We start from the raw sequence: 21,335 nt of genomic DNA, 5'->3' as shown, positions 1-21,335 counted from the left end.
TTATTACATGGCACATAGCAGGTAATAAATGTTTATTAAACTAGTTATCAATTAAAAGAGTTACATGACCACAGCACTGAAGTAAGTTTGCTTTTAAAATGCAGTGATAATTTATTAAAGACCAGTTATAAAAGGAGTTCTAATAATTTTTTCTATTCTATGGCACTTTTATAGACATGAGCTCATTATTTTTGTTCTACATGTTTTAGCGAGAGCAAGTGATATTTATCTTTTTCTAAATTTGAAGCACTGAAACCTGATGTGTCTGTGATATGTATAATAAGACAGCCTTCTTTCCAATTTCATTTTTTTCTCCAATTTATTTCCATTCATTCTTCCTTTTGTGGTCCTAGGAGAAGTAATTATGGCACAAAGAATTTGTCTGATATTGGCTTGGCTAGAACTAAAACATTAAGAACACATTTTTCTTTTATATTTTCTTAAGTTTTCCAAAACATTCTTTATTGAATACTAACTTAAGGTGAGAGATGAGGTTTCTGGAAAAAAAAAATCAATACCACAGTTTAGTGAAACTTAAACTGGTCAAAAGACTTTTCACCACACTGTTGGCACAGGGATTTCAGGAGCAGTAGAAGAAGGGCAGTGGAGAGGAATCAGATTTCCGGGTTGATAATAAAAGAACATCAGTAAATATTGAATTTTAGGCACTGAAAAATTTCATCACCACCAATAAGGAAATCAGAATAGCCTCTGTGAATAGATAAGACAGCCATCCAGAAAGTGAGATTTCATCTATTCAATTTAACTTAAAATTTCCATTATTAAAAAAATCAAACTAGTGCACTAGGAAAAGAAAAAAACGGGGCAGTTCTTTAAAATTCAGATTTTGGGGTGTGTGTAAGAAACATGTTTGTCTTGTGAGGTTTTTAGGACGATTAAATGAGATATTGTTACTGCATATAGATTGATGGTGCTGTACATAGCTAATCAATGGTGGATGATTATTTTTAATAAAATAATGCATCTGCCAAAGTATTAATACTATGATTTGATTACCAAATTGAAATTATGGGATGCTTCTCTATTGTCTCAATCATATTTCTTTGGGAATGGTGGGGAGAGCCTGTGTCTGAAAGATTAAAATATAGAGCACTTATGTTTCCCATGGGAGGGAATATGGTATTCACTGCACTTAGATACTTCAGGACTAAATGGTTTGCAATGTCCTTCTGTGGGTGTTGCAGATAATGTGTTCCTCCTCATGTCTGAGACCAGAACTTCTCTATTTGCATAGCTGCTTTCTTGCCCTTGTTGGTAATTTCTACTTTTTAATATTCTATAACTTCAAATTGCTTCTCTATAGGAATATACCATTCAGTTTTTGATTCTGCTCAAATTGCCTGATCTTATGTAACAAAAACAGGAGCAAAAATAAAACTCTCCCTTACCTCATTTCAACATATACCCACTTTTCTTTCACGGTCAAAATTATCAAAGGAATTGTCTGTTCTCTCTCTGTAGTTCTTTACTTCACCAATCTTAAATTGCTAAATCAAAGCTAAATTCTGACTTCCATTACCTCTCATTTGACCAAAATAACTATCACTAATAATTCACCACTGCCACCTATATTGTCACATCCAATAGATGCTATTCGATTTTCATTGTGCTGTTTTTACATTTTGTTTTGGTTTATTTGTTTAAATGTAATCCAGCTCAATTGTTTTTTTTTTTTTTTTTTTTTTGGCAATACAAATTTCTCAAGAGTTTAATAGGCTTCCACTCTGTGTCCTAGTAACAATATCAAAAGTTCTTCTAACATATTGTTCTAATGCTTCCTCACTTCCAGGGCTTTTACTTTTAACAGCAGCCACCTTAAGATGATCTGAAACAACTGTGTGGAAGATAAACAAAAGTTGGATCTTTATCACCAGACTGAGTATCGAAAGGATTTTATCAGGCACAACCCTGCCTCATCTTTTTCTGTTTGGAATCTATATGGCAACAGCCAGCTTTTTCAACTTAGCCATACCCCACATTTCTGAACTCTCTTTTTAGTTCTTTGAAAACTAACTCATTTTTACTCATCTCAATTATTTCTTGTAACACCTATGGAAACCTGGCCAACAGGAGCCAAAACACACTATTAACATTTTGTTTTCCAACTTTTTTCCCTAGGGCTGTAGGTTTAATAGGTTACAAAAAATGATCATTTTACCAAATATTTTAATCATGTACCCAAAAGGCCACCATTTTTAAAAAGCCTACAACAGTTTTCTTATTTTTGACCTCTCAAGATTTTGATTTCTTATTTTTTGACTGAAAGTGTGGTGCTTCTGTAAAAAGGCAAAACAAAATGCAAATAAACTCTCTTTCTCTCTGTCTCTCTCTCACACACACACACATATGCACATATGCGTTTATGAGAATTATGAGTTTATTTGTATTTTGTTTTGCCTTTTTTGCAGAAGCACCACACTTGCAGTATCATTTTCTCCATTAGGTAAGGTAAACTAATAGCTGTGAAAACGATCCTCAAGTCTCAGTGGCTTAGCTTTCTACTATGCATTTTTGTTTCTCGTGTGGTTTGCAGCATACTAGGAATCATTAGAGGGAGCTCTGCCCCTTGCAGTCACTGAGGGCCGGCTGCTATCCCGTCACACTCAAGCGTGCACTCATCTTCCTCAGTCAGTCACTAGAAACAGAGGGGACAGGACTGGGCGGCAGTTATGAGCCAGACTTCTGCCCAGATTCCACAATTCAGCCGCATAGCTGCACCCAACTGCAGAAAACCCTGAGAAATGGAGGTAGCTGTGTGCCCGGAAAAAAAAAAAAAAGAAAGGACAGTGATTTTTCAGTTAACCAACCAGTGTGGGCCTCAATCTCTCTTCTCAGCATCCCACTAGAAGCTTCACAGCTACTGAAGCAATTAGATGTGGAATCTCATCTCTCTTTTCCCCATATTCCCTATCTTAATAAGCAGCATCAATACATATCCACAGTACCAGCTGGAAGGGTTTTACTCAACAGTTTCTCTACAACACAAACATGTATATTCCAAGTTATTTTCTAAATACCTCTCAAAATCATCGATTACATGCCATCTCCACACACTCAATCATTTTCAAGACACCAATTTTCCCTTCCTGAATTTCTATAATAGCTTCTTCTTTGGTCTACATGCAGCTGTGTGACTTGCTTCACAAACCATTGTCTGCATTTCAGTCAGAGAGATGACAACATGGACAACATGTAACTGATCCTGTCCCTCCTCTGCTTAAAACTATTTAGTGCCTTTCTTTGTTTTTAGGAGGAAAATAATGTTTAATAACATACTTCACAAAGCTCTGCATGATCTTGTCCCTACTGAGGTTCCAGCTGATTACCTACTGACTGTTAGAATTCTACACACTGGGATCTTTTGATCTTCACATTCATCCTTCTTTTGTTTTAACTACTCGACTTTAAGATATTCTCAGTCTCTGCTTAGAACACTCCTCTCCTCTTCTCCTTCAGTTCATGTCTATGGATCCTATCGATGGCAGTTCAAACTGTTTGGTCTCAGAAAGAGTTCAGTTATTCTCTTATATCTGTGCTCAGGACGCTGTAATCCATCTTTTAGAACAACTGTCATAATTAAGTGATTTTGGGGAAATTGTATTGTGTCTGTTTCCTTCCAGGAAAGTGCAAGCCTGAAGAGGCCACTATCGTATCCTCTGCCTTTTATTCCCAGCACAGTGTAGTGTATCAGACAGCAGGTTTTCAGTGAATATTTGCAGAATAGATTAATCTGTTGGGAATAGAAGAATTGTGTAAATAACCATGCAGAGCAGTTTGGTAAGCAATAATGGTTTGATTAAGCTGGACTTGAGCTGTGATTTGTCAGATAAAATAAATTTTCTTACGATAAGTTCAATCTGCAGATTAAAGGAATATCACACATCTCATGAAACACAGAGAGAGGTGTTCATTTTTATTTATTTAATATTTTCCATTTAATAGTTTCTATTTATTTAATCATTGTATTTTAATTGTTAAAATTGGCATCTGTAAAGGAGGTGGTCTATATTTGGTATTATAGCTCTTATACAGAGGCAGTTTGAATGAAAATAATTGTATTTCATGTAATATTCAGCACACTGGTAACTTTTGGAAAGGAAAAAAAAAATCCAAAATCTAACTTAATTGAAAGAAGTTTCTATAATAATTTTTAGGGGCCTAGTTTGCATATGTTTAAACTTTTTAATTTCAGGGTAACATATAAACAAAGAAGTACACAGGTCATAAGTATATGCTTCATGATTTTTCACAAACTTAATACACAAAGAACCAAAACATTACCAGGACCTCAGAAGCCCCTCTTTTGCCCGTTCAGTTATTAACTTAAAGGTGGCCATTCTCCTGAAGTTTACATCACAGATTATATAAATGGAATTGTACATACACTTTGTGTCTGGCTTCATTTTTTTGAGACTCATTCATACTGTTGCAAATATTCGTAGTTGATTTTTTGCTCATTGAGATGTAGATGTCTATTGTTGTTTATATTATAAGTTTTTTTCTTTTGGTTTGGTTTGGATTTAATTCATTCCATTTGATTTTCTTCCAGTTTTTAACTATTCTAAATAGTGCTGCTTTGAACATTCTTGTTGTCTTTTGATAAACATATACATGTGTGTCTCTCAATAGAAATGAATATATATGAATATATAGAATATGAATATATATGTATACATGCATATTCATTTCTATTGAGTATATCTCTAGAATAAAATTGCTGAGTCATATGTTATGGATATGTTGAATTTTAGCAGATACTGCCTACTAGTTTTTTAAAATAGTTGTACCAATTTACATTTGCACCAGGGCTTTCATGACAGTCTAGTTACTCTACATATTTACCAACATTTGTGTTGTCTGTCATTTTGACCGTTCCAGTGGATGTGTACTGCTATGCTATCACATCGGAATTTTAATGTTCATCTCCATCTAATGAAATGGAGCTCACTTCATATGTTTGCTGGGTGTTTGGATATCTTCTTCTGAAGTAGCTATTTAGTCTTTCACTTTTTTTCCATTAGATTTTCTGCTTTTTTAAAATTAATTTTTAAACACTCTAGATACAAGTTTTTTATGGAATATATACATTGCAAATATCTTCTCTCATTCTGTGGATTGCCTTCTCACTTTTCCTAATGGTATGTTTTGATAGATGTCCTTAGAATCAATATCAACACATTATCCTTTTTTAAAAAAAGTATGATTAACACACTGGAAATCTTTGAAATTTCTTTTTTTTAATAAGGATAACCAATTGTTCCAGAAACATTTCTGAAACCACATTTTTTATAGCTCTATAAAAATTTTAATGTATGCTAATATGAATTCATCTTTTTTTCTACATTTCAAGAAATCAAGACTATTCTTGGTCTTTTGTATGTCCACTAACTTTTTATAATCAGCTTGTTGTTTTCTACCAAAAAAAAAAAATCCACTAGATTTCAAGGGGAGGTATGTCAAATATATTGATAATTTAGGAAGAATTGACATGGTTGAAACAGTGAGTTTTTAAATCTTGAATATGGTATAGTCCTGTCTTAATGTAGGACTTCTTTAATTTTCTTTTGCAGTATTTTATGTTCTTCATTGAAAAAATCTTGAATATGTTCCATTACATGTTTCCTAGGTATTTAATATATGTTTAATGCTCTTTTCAATATTTTTAAATTTTATTTTGAATTATGTTTTATAGAAACATGATTGATGTTTGAATATTGTCCTTGTATAAGTGATTTGCAAAAATATACTTATTGATTCTTACATTTTGTAGACTTGTTTAGATTTTCTACGTACATAGTCACATCATCTGAGAATGCTGGGAGTTTTCTTTCTTTATAATCCATGTGCCCTTAGTTTTATTTATTTAGCTATTTATTTTTGCTTCACTGAACTTACTAAGATCTCTAGTTCAACAATAAGTTGAATTGAGGTTGGAAGCTGTCTTTTTGATTTTTTTGTATCTAGACAAAGATGCAAAATTTCACCAATAAATGTATTTTTTGTGTATTTTTTGGTAAACACATTTTTAGCAGATTAAGGAAATCCATTCTATTCATATAGAGTTCTTCACAAATGTGTGTTACTATTTATCAAATGCTTTTTCAGAGTCTACAGAGATGACCATGTGACATTTTTCTTCTTTGTTCACAAAGAGAACTTCATTTATTGAGTTTTTGAAGATTAAACCACTTTGCCTACTTGAATGAGTCCCACTTCATCATACATACATAATGATTATATATTATATATAATCTTTCCTTATGTACAACTAGATTTAATTTACAAGTAGTTTGTTAGAATTTTTCCATCATGTTGATGAGTGGTGACAGGCCTGCAACCTCTTTTTTCTTGTGACGTTCTTGTTGGGCTATGATAGCCTTATGAATGGGCTGAGAATCACACCCTTGCCTCCCCTGCTACTTTCTGGAAGAGTTTGTACAGGACTGTGTTATTTTTTACTTAAAGGTTCAAAATAATTCATTAATAAAGCTCTCTGGTCCTGGGGTTGTCTTCTGAAAAGGTTTTAAACAATGGGTGGGATTTCTTTAAAAGGTAACCATATATTTATGTGTTAGTTGTGTTCTACAGAAGATATTTCTGAGGTAGAGTTAGGAATGTGAGAGTTAACCTATTTGGGAATTAATGCCTGTGAAACATAAACTGGAGAAGAAACAAGATTGATGAGGGAGAGCCTCGAGGTCTTGATGCATATATGACAGTCTCAGCCAACCTAATGGCTACTCCAGTGAAAAACTCCCTCTTAGAAGAGTTCCACATGTGCAAGAAAAGACTAGGCCCTAGCCGTGTTGTGCTCACTTATTGACTGGGTCTGCCTGAGAAGAGTATGGTCTCATTTTCAAAGGTGAAATGGATACTTAAGTTGCTATCAGCTAGATTGCTTACTAGCAAGGGTTCTTGGCAAGGGTTTCCTTAATGCGAAATCAAAGCAGTACATCTCCATACTGCCAAAATTCATGTTTTGTTATTCCTTCTTCTGTCATTTTTGTAATGTATGTTTTTGGAGGAGTTTATATACATTAGCAAATATTTTTGTGTAATGTTTTTGTAATATCTCCTGTGATTTTTTTTTGCTTATAGGTTCTACAAACATGAATCTTTTACATTCTGGTTTAGTTATTTGTGTTTTGTCTTTTCTTTTACTTTCTTGGTTAACTTTGCCAGTGATTTATCATTTATGCTAGTTATTTTTAAAGATCCAGTATTTGATGTTGTTGATGTCCTTTATTGCATGTTATTTTCTATTTCATTTATTTCTACTCTTATTTTTATTCATTTTTCCTTTCCATTTTGCATTTAATTTGCTGTTCTTTAAATTATTTCTTTGACCCAAATCTTTGATATTCAATTATTTTCTTTTCTATGAATTTTCCTTTGAACACTATTTCTGCAGCACCCTGCCAGTTTTGATGTAGTATATCTTTGTATCATTCAGTTTGAAATGTTGCTTAACGCCCATTGTGATTTTTTATTTGAATAATGGTTTAAAAATGTAGTATTTAATTTCTAAGCAGTGGGGGACATTTATAATTATTTATTTATTTATTAATTTTTAGCTTAATTTAACCATGGTCAGTGAAAATACTCTGCATGATTTTCATCTTTGGAAATATGTTGAGACTTTCTTTTGGCTCAACGTAAAATTACTATTGGTAAATGTTTCAGGTGAACTTGAAAAGATCGTAAATTATTTTGTTGTGGCAGTTATGCCACTTTTCTTTTGGTTAAGGTTAGTATAGCACTATTTATACTCTATTCCTACCATTAAATTTCCGTTTCAGTTTTGATGAGTGTGTAAACAGCATATATTTTCCAGTCTGACAATCTTAACCTTTTATAAAAAATGTGTAATCAGTTTAATTTCATGTGATACAGTTGGGTGTTTATCTATAATCTACTGACTGTTTTCTATTAGTTCTTTGTTTTTTGTCTTCTTCCCTGTCATTTTCCCGTGGATTAATTCATTTTTAAAGAAATTTTCTGGTATTAATGTCTTAAGTACATACTAGTTTTTAGTTGTAATTTTAGTAATTATAATTTGCATCCTGGGGATTAGCACAGTCAAATAAAAAGTTACTCTTATTCCTTTCACAGTCATGTAGAAATGAAGGACACGTTAGCTTCCTTTACTGCTTTCCCACCTTTCAGTCTTAATTGTGCTCTTCATTCCTTTTCATAAGTCCACATCTCCAAGTGGGTAATTCCTTTCTTCCTAACTAACTACATTGGGTATTTATTTTCCTTTGACCTGCTGAGGAAGTGTTCTCTCAGTTATTGCTTTACTGTAAAATCTTTATTTTTTAAAGGACATTTTCACTGGCTTACTCTATTTTACATTGTCATTTTAAAAATGTTATTCCATTTGCTTCTGGCTTTCCCTGTTTTCTTATGATCTTCATTGTCATTTCTTTGAAATAAATGTGTTTATTCTTGCTGGTTTTGTTCAAGTTTTTTTCTCCTTTATTTTTAGCATTTATATATATATATATTTATATATATATATATAGTTGTTGCTGTTTTCTTTTCTTTTTTTTTTTTTTTTTTGAGAAGGAGTCTCGCACTGTCACCTGGGCTGGAGTGCAATGGCATGGTCTTGGCTCACTGCAACCTCTGCCTCCTGGGTCCAAGCTATTTTCCTGCCTCAGCCTCCGGAGTAGCTGGGATTACAGATACCCGCCACCATGCCTGGCTAATTTTTTGTATTTTTAGTAGAGATGGGGTTTCACTATGTCGTCCAGGCTGGTCTCAAACTCCTGACCTCGTGATCCACCCGACTTGGCCGCCCAAAGTGCTGGGATTACAGGTGTGAGCCACTGCGTCTGGCCAAATTTTATTTAAGCCTGATTGGTGTTTGCAAAGATTCCTGAATTAGATTCACATACTGGATCAAGTTTGGAAAATTCACAGTTATCTTTTTGAATTTTTCTTAGTCCTATTTCCTCTTTTCTCTTTCTAGAACTTCAATTTTTTACATTAAACTTTTCCACTGTATCTCATGTATCTCAAAGGCTCTTATCTGTTGCTCTTTTCGATTAATGTCACTAAAGTGTGGCCTTTAAAGATTTCAACTGAATGAATGATGGTTTCATTTCATCAACTTTGAGAAACCAAGCCTCTTTTTTTCAAAAAGTTTTCACTTGGTTCTTTAGTCTCCTATGGAGCTCAGCATTACAATTTAGTAACCCAACGTCATATGTTCTCACTCATAAGTGGGACCTAACCTATGAGGATGCAACGCACAAGAATGATACAATGGACTTTGAAGACTCAGGGGAAAGGACGAGGGAGGGTGAAGGATAAAAGACTACAAATCGGCTCCAATGTATACTGCTCAGGTGATGGGTGCACCAAAAGCTCACAAATCACCACCAAAGAACTTACTCATGTAACCAAATACCACCTGCTCCCCAAAAACCTATGGAAATAATTTTCTTTTTTTAAAAAGAGGGGAGATCTAGCTTTGCACATGAGGACATTCAATTCTCCAATTTTGTCTCTCCAGTTTTGCATAACAAACCAAAATTTGCACATGTATTTATTATACACAGCAACGGACCTCTGCTTAGACCAAGCCATACCTTCAGCCTTTTAACTGTGTTTGGAGTTTCAGATTTCTTCAGTGAAAACACACTTACAGATTTTCAGGTCAAATTTACAATGTTCTGCCTTCCCTAGAATTGTAATTCTCCTAATCCTCACTGCTTTCACAGATCTCCCATGTCACTTTAAACACAATTATGCAATTCATGCAGTTATCATGGCTGTTCTCAGCATGAACACTGGTCTGCCATAAAAGATTGCATCTTCTCTTGTAGTTAAATTCTTCTGGAAAGTGTCCATATGTTGGTAAACAAAAAAAAAAATGATTTCCTTTTTTGTTCTTAAATTATTTGAAATTAAATTGTTCAATACAAAAATAATAGCAATATAGTTTACTGAATATATGTGTGTATGTACAGATATATGTATATCAACAGTAGGTTGTTATATGTAACAAGAAGAAATGTAAATCAATATTTTTGTAAGGTTTGTAAGATTCTTACAATATACATAGAAGTGGTACTGTGTGAACTCAAGATAGACTATAATACATTGAGTATATGTATTTTAACTGACAGAGTAACTAAATACAAAGAATACCTTAAAAAAAAAAGGTAAATTTACAAGAAATTACTAAAAATAATAAACTTAGGTAGAAAGAAGAGGTATAGTCTGAAGAAGCTAGTGGACAAAAGGAAGATAGATACATGATAATGATACAGGAGTTAAGAAGAAATTACTTAGGCAGATAGGGTAAGGAAGTCCTCAGTAAGGTTTTCCTTTTATTGAAAAGCAGCTCCAACTTATTTTTCTTTCTAACAAAGAGCAGCCTGTAAAACCGAGCCACAGACATAGATGCTGGCAGTTGCACCAGGCTCCATCTTCCCTTCTCTTTGTCAGCCACGGGTACAGTAAGGAACAGACAAGATGGCAGCCGGCCAAGGGGGAAGTTCATTTGCATAAGATTGGCATGGGGAGGCCAGCCTTCCTGGCGCTATGTAAAGGTCATACCAGATCAAACCAATCTTTGAGCTCTGTGTAAATCAGACACTGCCTCCTAAAGCCTGACCATGAAATCTGGCGCATCCCCCCACTGGGAGGGGGGAGCCTTTTCTTCTTGGAAGTCGCCTTTCTCACTAGAGAGAGAGCTGTTTTCCTTTTTCTTTCTCTCTCTTTCTTTTGCCTATGAAACCTCTACTCCTAAACTCCTTGTGTGTGTCCATGTCTTACATTTTCTTGAAACGAGACGACAAACACCAGGTATTTATCCCAGACAAGGTAGCCGCTTCAATAAGATGGTAGATTTAAACCCAAGCAGATCAATATTTACATTAAAATAAAGGGATTCTCCGCCGGGTGCGGCGGCTCATACCTGTAGACCCAGCACTTTAAGAGGCTGAAGCAGCGGATTGCTGCAGCTCAGGAGTTTGGAGGCCAGCCTGGGCAACACAGTGGAAACCCCATCTCTACAAAAAATATAAAAATTAGCTGGACATGGTGATATGCGCCTGTAGTTCCAAGTACTCTGGGAGCCAAGGTGGGAGGATTGCTTGAACCCGGGAGCCAGAGGTTGCAGTAAGCAGAGATTGGGCCACTGAACTCCAGCCTAGGTGACAGAGCAAGACCCTGTCTCAAAAAAAAAAAAAAAAAAAAAAAAAAAAAAGATAAAAAGAACATTCTCAATTCCAATGAAAAAACAGAAGTTGTTACACTAATGAAGAGCAAAGCTCAGTTTTATCCTGCTTACAAGAGATGCAGAATGAGAACACACATCAGAAGGCTGATGCTACTATATTGATATCAGAATGGTAGACTTCAAACCAATAAATATTACCAGAGACACAGAGAAAGAGACACAAAGAAATATTTCATAATATGTCATTTTTAGAAGAACGCTTTAAATGTGTAAATGTGTATGCATCTAATAACAGGTCTTCAGATAGATGAAACTAAATTTATAAAACTAAAGAGAAAAATAGAAAAACTCACAAACACAGACAAATATTACAGCACACCGTTCTGAGTAGTGAATAAAGTAGAAAATAAATCACTGAGCCTAATGGAAAGTTACAATGCTATCAATTAAGTGGACTTAATTGACATTTATAAAACGTAATAGCTACACATTGAACAATACTATACTCATTTCAGGTCCACGTGGAACATTCTGCTTGATAGATCACATGCTGGAAATGAGTTAAGAAAGTATTCTCCCACAAATTCTGTTAAACATCATACCTCTTAGGGGTTCTTATCTACTGCAATATGGCAAGAAAAAGAAATACAACACACATGGATCGGCACAAAAATGAATAAAATGCTTTAATTTATATATGACATACTAACATACAAAATCCTTATAAATGTACGAAAATGCCCTACTATAACTGATAATCTAGTTTAGCAACATCATAAGATACAAAGTTAATGTTAAAATGTCTTCTGCATTTCTATGTACCTACTACAGATGTTGGAAATAAAATTTAAATAATTATATCTTAGCATCACAAAATATAAAATTCTTAAGAATGCCTTTAATAAAATGTGTTATTGCTTTAGTAAAACCTCAGAATATTGTAGGGAGAAAGTTAAAAAGACCTACATAAATGAAGGCACATACCGTGTTCAAAAACAAGATGGCTCAATGTTTTTAATAAGTCAATTTTCCCAAAATTGATCTATAGATTGAAAAACAACTCATTCAAATTTCCAACAGATTTTCGAGCAGAAAATTTGAAACTAATTCTAAAATATATATAGAAATGCATTGGGCTTATAATTGTCATTACACTCTTGAAACAAAAAGTAAAGTTGGAACATTTACAGCACTTTATTTTAAGACTTATTGGAAAGCTCTAGTAATAGAAGCAATATAATTTTGGATTAACTACAGACAAATATGGCAATTCAACAGGATAAAAGATCTGATATTAGACTTAGGCACAGTCGAGGGACTGTTGACAAAGATTCCAAAGCAACCCAATGGGGAAATATTTTTAGCAAATAGTTAAGAAACAACCAGATATCTACTGTGTGGGGGGGGGGGGGGGGTTGAGGGACAAGTGAGGGGGATAAACATTGACTCTACTACCTCACTTCATGCACAAAAGTTAATGTAAAGTGGATCATAGAACTAATTATCAATGCTAAAATTATTAAGCTTCTAGAAGGAAATACCTTAGTAGAATACTTTAGTAGAGACAAAGGTCTTTAGACATGTTGTAAAACCCAAACTCCAAAAGGAAGCCACTGATGAATTAGATTTTATCAGTATTAAAAACTTCAGCTTATTGAAATGAAAACAAAAGACACAGAGTAGAAGAAAGTATTTGTGATACATATATTGGACAAATGACAAAGGAAATATATCCAGAATATATAATTTATTTAAGTCAATAAGGAAAAGAAAGTCCAATACAGTTGAAAATAAATTTAACCAATAAGATGCGCAAATGGCTAATAGGCACCTGAAAAGTTACTTAAAATCATTAATTATAAGGTAAATTAAACATAAATCCAAAATTGATGCTACTTGACACCATTAGAATACCTAAAACTTTAAAAAAGTGACAACAGGCTATGTTCAAGAAGTCATTCGACTGGAATTTTCATACATTACTAATATAAATACAATTCGTTCATTCTCCATAAATTCTAGATTATAACAATTTAACTCCTAGATATTACTCAAGACAAACGAGCTCACAGGTCCACAAAAAACCTGTACAAGACTGTCCAGAGCATATTTAGCATCAACAAAGAGGAAAGCAGCCCCTGACTGTTGCAACTTGGAGCTAGCTGGTCTGGAGGTTTGGAATTGTTTCTAGCAGAACATAAACAATTTCAAAATACACAACATCAGAAACATGACCATAATAGAACAAGGCCAAAGCAAGTCCACTCCAGAATTATGTATGGGCAGAAACTGAAACAAGAAAATCACCCAAACCGTAGTCCATTTTGTCCCTCTCATTGCTGACTTAAGTGACCACTGATTTTTTGTCACTTGACCTTTAACACCACCTTGTCTTTTCCGCCTTTCAGATAAAAACCTTTCAGATATCCAGTCATAGAGTTGCCCTCACTTTTGGTTAGCATTCAGTCCAGAGAAAAGCATCTTTGGGCATTGCCCCAAATATTCCAGATCAATTGCAGATCTTATGACGAGCCTGTTATCATGGTATTCATTATCAATTGCTGCCTGACAAATTACCCAAAGATATAGTGACTTAAAACAACTTTGTTATCTCAGCCACAGTTGGTCAGCAATCTGAGCACAGCTAGGCTAGATTATCTACATCATCTGACTCTAGATCTGTAACACTATAGTCATCCTGAGGCTTGGCTGGGAAGGATCTGCTTGGTAGTGCACTTACACGGTCATTGGCAGGATTCAGTTCCCTATATCTCTGTTCTTCATAAACTGTTAACAAAACTTGCTGAGGTGATGGTAATACTCTATCTTTATTGATGTGGTGGTTGTATGAGTTCATAGACTTGTCAAAACTCTATGAACCTGTACATTAGTCTGTACACTTAATTTTATGTACATTTTATATAATAATATGTCAATTTTAAAAGTCAGATTAAACAAAATCAAAGATAGAAGGAAAATGCATATTTTTGAGACCGTTTCTCTGGGTTCATATCCTAGTCCTGCCATTGTAATCTTGGATGCATTTTAAATCACATTTGTGTCAGTTTCCATATCTGTAAAACTGAAATTGGGATAAAATAGTTCCTACTTCGAAAAGTTTTGCAAGATAATCCATTTGAAGTAACTGACAGATGGTGAGACCATTATATTACTATATGTCTGAAATAGTTAATTATGTCCACAAAATTATTAGATTTGGGGATTAAAAAGAACTTTAGAGATAATGTTCTCATTTTTTTATTTACAAATAAATAAATTCAAAAACATAACAATTATCTGAGACTATACTGATTTATTTCTCAAGCTCAAATGCGAAGTTTTTAAAACTATGATTCAAATGAGTTGGGCGGGTCCCTGGAGTGGATGACCTCATTCTATATTTTCTTTGCTTCTGGGATTTCTATAGGGACTGTGAGCTGAATATTTCATAGAAAACATGAGGTATAAAAAATTAAAGGCATAATAGAACTAAATATGTTAACTGATGATAGCTTTTTTCATATATTAATAATTTTCACAAACATCTGCCCAGTTGATAATTTTAACAATTTACTATTTTCCCATCTTTTTCAAGAAAAAGGAATCAATTTTTTATGCTAAAAATCACAATAATTGACCTTCTATTGCAATCTTTGTAAAATCAGTCATTTTATTTTATTTTTTATTTTATTTTTTATTTATTTTTTTTGAGATGGAGTCTGGCTCTGACACCAGACTGGAGAGCAGTGGCATGATAAATCAGTGATTTTAAAATGTCAATGACAGAGTTTTTACATAAAAAATAGAACTATACAGCATTGAAGGAGAGTTTTTTTGTTATTTGGTACTTTCAACAATAATATTTTGTAAGTTTATAATCACAGTTGATAACTATTAATTGTGACTGATTAATTTACAAGTAATTGTATGCCAAAGAGTATATTTTAATTTTTTTTAAATAGTATATCTTGTGTTTTAACTCCCAGAATCACAAAACTTTGGAAAATTCCTATGTGTTGTATTGAAAACCTTTGTGTACTTAATGTTCTTATAATTTCAGATTTTTCATAATAAACGTATAGTTTAAACTTTAAAACAAAGATTTCCAGCAATGAGTGAATTAAAATATAAATGACTTAACGTGTGATCTGCTATTGTGAATATAAGCTAATTTTAAATGGAAGTTCATTTTTTTGACCTTTTCTATTCTTCATACTTTAAGATGCCACTGAAGAATCTCTACTAGAAACCAATGACAGAGTAGGTCTCTGAAACCTACTCTATTCTTTGAAATAAGCTCATGCTCTCTTTTGGTCATTTCACGACAATGGTTCAACCTCTTTGTGCAATAGCATATGTGTGTTTTTATATTGTCATCATATCCAATACTTTTATAATCTCTTTCAGTTTTAAGGTATTTAGATAATTTTCATTGCTTTTCTGCATAGTTTTTATTTTGTATAACTTTGAGGAACCTGAGATTGATGTCTTTAAATGACCTGCAATAGGTTAGTTTTGTAACTGATTGGTGATTGCAAGTCTGATGTACCAGGTGAATAGGCTATTTCATTTTAGTTTGGTTTTTGCCTCATTATTTTTAACTAAAATTGTGATTGACAGAGTCCTTGCTGTGGCTCGTTAGTTTGCTTTGATGTATTTTGCAGCAGTTACTTGAGGAATGATAAGCTACCAGAAAGTCTAGCCGCCGGGTAAATTCATGGTCTGGTGTAAATTTTTATTTATCTCAGGAGTGGTAAATAAGCTGCCCAAGAAAGTGAGTAGGTCTGTGGTTCATAACAACAGAAACACTTGGAATTATCTGTCTTTCGGTAAAGCTTTGTTTTGGCCAATGATGATAACTGTGAGGGCGTATTTGTCTACTAGCTTTCTGGATATATGTTGTCTTACCTATTTTACTTTTAAATGTTAATCGTTTGCTTGCTTGATGAGAGGTGGGATCTATCCAAAATACTGTTCAGTGTTGTGTACATCTTGATTTTGTTTTATTACTTTAAGGAAACATCTCTAATTAGATGAATTTGATTACAACTTCCAACTATACTAATGTTTTATGTTAATGAAAATTTTTATGAACAGGAGAGCATCTCCTACTGTGGCCAATATATCTTATCTTGAAATTGCTCATGTAGCACTGTAAAATAATCCCGTAAGCCTTTTGTAAATGTTCTCCCAATAATTGCATTTATTCTCAACTGTGATGATAACAATGGACACGGCAGTCCCAGATAGCAGTTAAATTAAACTCTTGAATCACAGGAGTCTCTGAGAGACCCTGAATAGACTATCAATGATGTTAAGGTTTGTATTGAGTTGGTATGAAGAGATTGATTGTAAGAGATCAGCTAACCAATCTTGTTTGATTGAATGAGCAATGAGCTAGGATGAATAGAGCAAACAAATTGTGAAATTGTTTACCATGATTCTCATCTATAAGAATGATAACAGTATCAACCTTAGAGTTTTAGTAAGGAGTAAATGTATATATCTATTGTATATACATGTTAGAGGCTGGGCACAGTGGCTCACACCTGTAATACCAGCACTTTGCAAGGCCAAGGCAGGCAGATTGCTTGAGCCCCGGAGTTTGATACCAGCCTGGGCAACATGGTGAAACCCATCTTTACAAATATTACCTGGGCATGGTGGTGTGTGCTTGTAGTCCCAGCTACTCACAAGGCTGAGGTGAGAGGATCTCCTGAGCCCAGGAAGCCAAGGCTGCATTAGTCATGATCACACCACCACACTCCAGCCTGGACAAGAGAGCAAGACACTGTCTCACAAACAACAAAAACAACAACAACAAAAGTTAGTTAGTTATGCAGTAATTTATTCACAAAGTATTTATTGAATATTTTATGTGTACCAAGTACTGTTTCAAATGGTTTCAAATCACTATAGAAAGAGACTAAGATTACAGTTCTTTTGTAGATTGAATTCTAGCAGTGGATACAGATTATTGCCTTAATTTCGGCAAGAGATGATACTCCTGACCAGTGCAATAACAATAAGGGGTAAAATGAAAGGACCAGATTTTGGATATATAGTTAAGGTACAGCCAGGAGGATTTCCTGACAAATTGAGAAAGGTCTGAAAGAAAGAGAGGAGGCAAAGTTGATTTCATATTCTTTGGATTGAGAAATATAAAGGATGAGGTTACTATCAAATGAGGTACTAAAGACTGCAAAATAGCTATGGGAGGAAAGATCAAGATTTTAGTACTGGACAAATATTTAAGATGCCTATTCGATATCTAATGGAAGTTTTTGAGTAGGTAGTTGCACATAAAATGTGGCAGTTTTGAAATGAAGGTTAAAAAATGGTGTTATTGATATTTACAAAGTATTATTTAAAACAATGAGACTGAATGGCTTCCCTAGATGAATGAGGGTGGAGAGAGAAATAGATCAAACATTGATATCTTGGGCACTCCGACATTAAATAGACAGTGTAAAGCTTTAGTGTTGAGTAAAGTGGAGTAAACACACTCTACCAAGTCTCACCTGATGAATGCAGCTATCAAACCTGAAAAGAATGCAAGAAACAGTGATTTGAGGACACTGAAAATTAAATACTAAAAGGCTGATTATGGAGGGAGAACAGAATTTGAAATATCCCTGAGTTAGTGATGAGTTTACCATTTTTTTTTTTTTCCGTTAACTCTGGCCTCAACTCAGTGCAGCCCAATATTTGGGAGTGGCATCAGCGTAGGATGATATAATGCCCCAGGAGAAACCCTCTCATTCTTGCTTGAGGAGAATTAAATAGATCTTCTAACACTCACAGTGGGGGATATATCCTGTTTATTTTATTTTCTCTGTGATCTCATTTCCAGTTTCCTAGCAATACTATTTCAATGATGGAGGTAGTAACAACAGTGACGAAGGTGCTATTTGTTCAGAATACTAGAATTGTTGTCTTAAGAGGATGACCCGAGCTGCCATTGAATTTTTTAAAAACTTTCTGCACTCCTGCTGCTCTGCACCAATGCTGGTGCCCTGATCTTGGACTTTTCAGCCCCCAGAACTGTGAAAAATAAATTTCTATTAATTATAAATCACCTAGTATGTGGTATATTGTTATAGCAGCACAAACATACTATGAAAATATTAATTTTTGTGTAGAATATTGAGTCTTAAAACAATATTTGTCTTCAGAGAATGTGTATACAATTGAATGATCATTTTCTTAATAAATCCATCACTCTATAAATTCCAGGTTAATCTTTTTTATGATGAACTTCTCAGAAATAGTTTCCATCTGGATAACAATATATTTCATGATTAAATTATATATATATATATATGCCTCATAATAAGCCTGATTTTACAAGAATACTCTTTTTTACCATGACCTTCCCTAATAAATTCAGTAACCATAATTCCAAAAGGCTTTCTATACATATTTAAAGATCCAACCAGGAGTAAGATGCTAATCAATTGCTAATCAAATTCAGAAGATTTTATATTCTACTAGAGTCTAAAATATCAGCTGTTTTATAGCATAAGGGTAACTAGATTGACCTTGAATATGCATGCACATAGTTCTCTCTGAAAGTAGAAATTGCACTGGTTTTATTAAAAAAGAAATTAAGAAATAAGCCTGAAGTTCAAGAGGTGGATAAAGAGAACAAAGTGAAATGTAACTTATACAATTGCATGTGCTAAAGGTGAGAGTCATCCCAAATATAACTTCTACAGCCTTAGGCATCATTACTTCAAACAGAATCAGTAGTCGCTGCACTCCAAAACACAGAATTAGAAGAACACAAGAGGCTGGTGGGACAGTGCTTAACGTCTTGTGATAATGCCTTCTGAGCTTTCATGCCTTTAATAAACGGTTTTGAATTGCTTTTCCCTCTACTTCATTCATTTATCTAGATTCCTCTGTTCATTTTCTCATACTTTTTTCTTCTTCCTTCCTTTCACTCTCAGAAAGCAAAATGCCTGAAAGGCAAAGGAAAATGTCTCAGCATTAGCATGACAAAGGAAGAACTATAATACCTTCGATACATTTTTAGATAACTTCAAGATATAATAAAGTCAACGAAACTGTAGAAGTATCATAGATGCTGATAATAAACTTAGTTATACTTGTCTCTCATTTCCACCAGGTGGGGATTGGTTCCAGGACACCCACAGATATACTTTTAAATTTACTGATGGTCGAATTAAGATAATGGAACAAGCAAGTGAGAATGTCTGACATGAAATTCTACATGAGGACATAAAACTTATAGTTGGCAGTAAACTACAAATGCCATTATAAATTCAATTTATTATTAAAATCACTAATTTTCAAAGTGCTTACTTTTTAAAAAGATTGTAAGTAGTCTATAATATTTTTATGCATATGTTCCTATTTCTAGGGATCATTTTTTTAATGGTCTAATATTTGATGCTTGTTTGTTTTTTAATTAAAATAAACCTAACTGTAGAATGTGCATATAGACCAAATAAAATGTTTCTAAGGAAATTTATATGGGAAGTACGAAGTTCTGTTGAACACAGCTCATGTGTAAGAGATATTTTAATCAACATAAGAAAGGTTTTTTTTGTTTTGTTTTGTTTTGTTTTTTTGTGATGGAGTCTTGCTCTGTCTGGGCTGGAGTGCAGTGGTGCAATCTGGGCTCATTGCAAATTCCGCCTCCCGGGTTCACATCATTCTCCTGCCTCAGCCTCCCAAGTAGCTTGGACTACAGGCACCCACCACCACGCCCGGTTAGTTTTTTTTGTTGTTGGTTTTGTTTGTTTTTTTTTTTTTAGTTTTTAGTAGAGACAGGGTTTCACCATGCTAGCCAGGATGGTCTCGATCTCCTGACCTCGTGATCCATCCGCCAGCCTCCCAAAGTTCTAGGATTACAGGCATGAGCCACTGCGCCTGGCCAAAAAAGAGATTTTTTAAAAAATTGGAAGTAAATTAGGTATCCTGAACAGCGACTTGCACACATCTTACCAAGGACAGAAGGGGTTTTATGAGTGGGCCTTAGTCCACCAAATCTATTTTCCGCATCCTCCAAAATATAACCAGTTCAACAAAATTTAAATTTTAGATGTCAAAAGCTCACAAATCAAGTACACAATCCCAACACATGAATTTCCGGTTGAGCAAGTTGTAAATATAAAACAGCAGTTACTTCGTTACACAAAATAGCAAATGTGTGTTCAAGGAGTAAGAGAGCAATGTGTGCTTAAGACATAACAAAAGGACACAACAGCACAAGCAATGTCGTAGGAATACATGAAATTAAATGCAGTGGTGTTGCAGACTCACTGTAACACAGTTTATTTCCCTGGAGTCATATTAAAATTTTTGCTGCAGTAAGAAAATGTTCTTTAGGAGAAGTTTGTGGTTAAATGCAGCTTAGAGAGAGGGAGTGGGACTCCATGAGATCTCAAGGTATAGTAAGTATGACTTGAAATGGTAACCCAGATTTTTGTGGCTTAATCTAGAAAGCAACAGTTGTAGCAGCACAGAAAGTGGGTTGTTCACTGGTTTAAAATTTCTAAATAAATACAAACTCATCTTTTCTGTCTTAATATTTATGCTGCATTAACATTTATCTCGGTGAAATGTCAAGTGTATCCTTATCTTTACTTCTATCACACAAGGAAATTTCCATTGAGTCCAAAAGTGACCTAGCTTTTATCTATTAATATTTAACCAGAGGTAAATCACACATTTCACAGAATTTTTGTTTAAAATCAACATTTTTCGCTAAAAATAAATTTCTAATACTCATTTTGATAAGAAGATAATTTAGTTTATTAGTGAAGTCGTGTATAATTCAAAAAGAATATAATACATGTTAAAAGAATGACCTTAGACAAATTAGATTTAGGAGTTTCCTTGAGCAAAGAGCAAAGGGAGAATTGGGCAACCCTTAGAACCGGAATAGGTTCAGAGTGACTCTGGGGCTGCCAAGTGGTGGGATCATATTTATGGACAGAAAAAGGAAAGTAACAGAAAGAAAATGAAAGTAAGGTACAGAAGCAGCTGGATTGGTTACAACTCAGGATTTGCCTTATTTGAGCATGGTTTGAACAGTTAACTGCCTGTGATTGGCTGAAACTCATCTGCTGTAATTGGCTGACACTTGGCC

The sequence above is a fragment of the Chlorocebus sabaeus genome, chromosome 7 (assembly GCF_047675955.1).
Source record: "Chlorocebus sabaeus isolate Y175 chromosome 7, mChlSab1.0.hap1, whole genome shotgun sequence".
Classification (NCBI taxonomy): domain Eukaryota; kingdom Metazoa; phylum Chordata; class Mammalia; order Primates; family Cercopithecidae; genus Chlorocebus; species Chlorocebus sabaeus.
The sequence above is the reverse complement of the archived record's forward strand: the minus strand, read 5'-3'. Positions refer to the sequence as shown.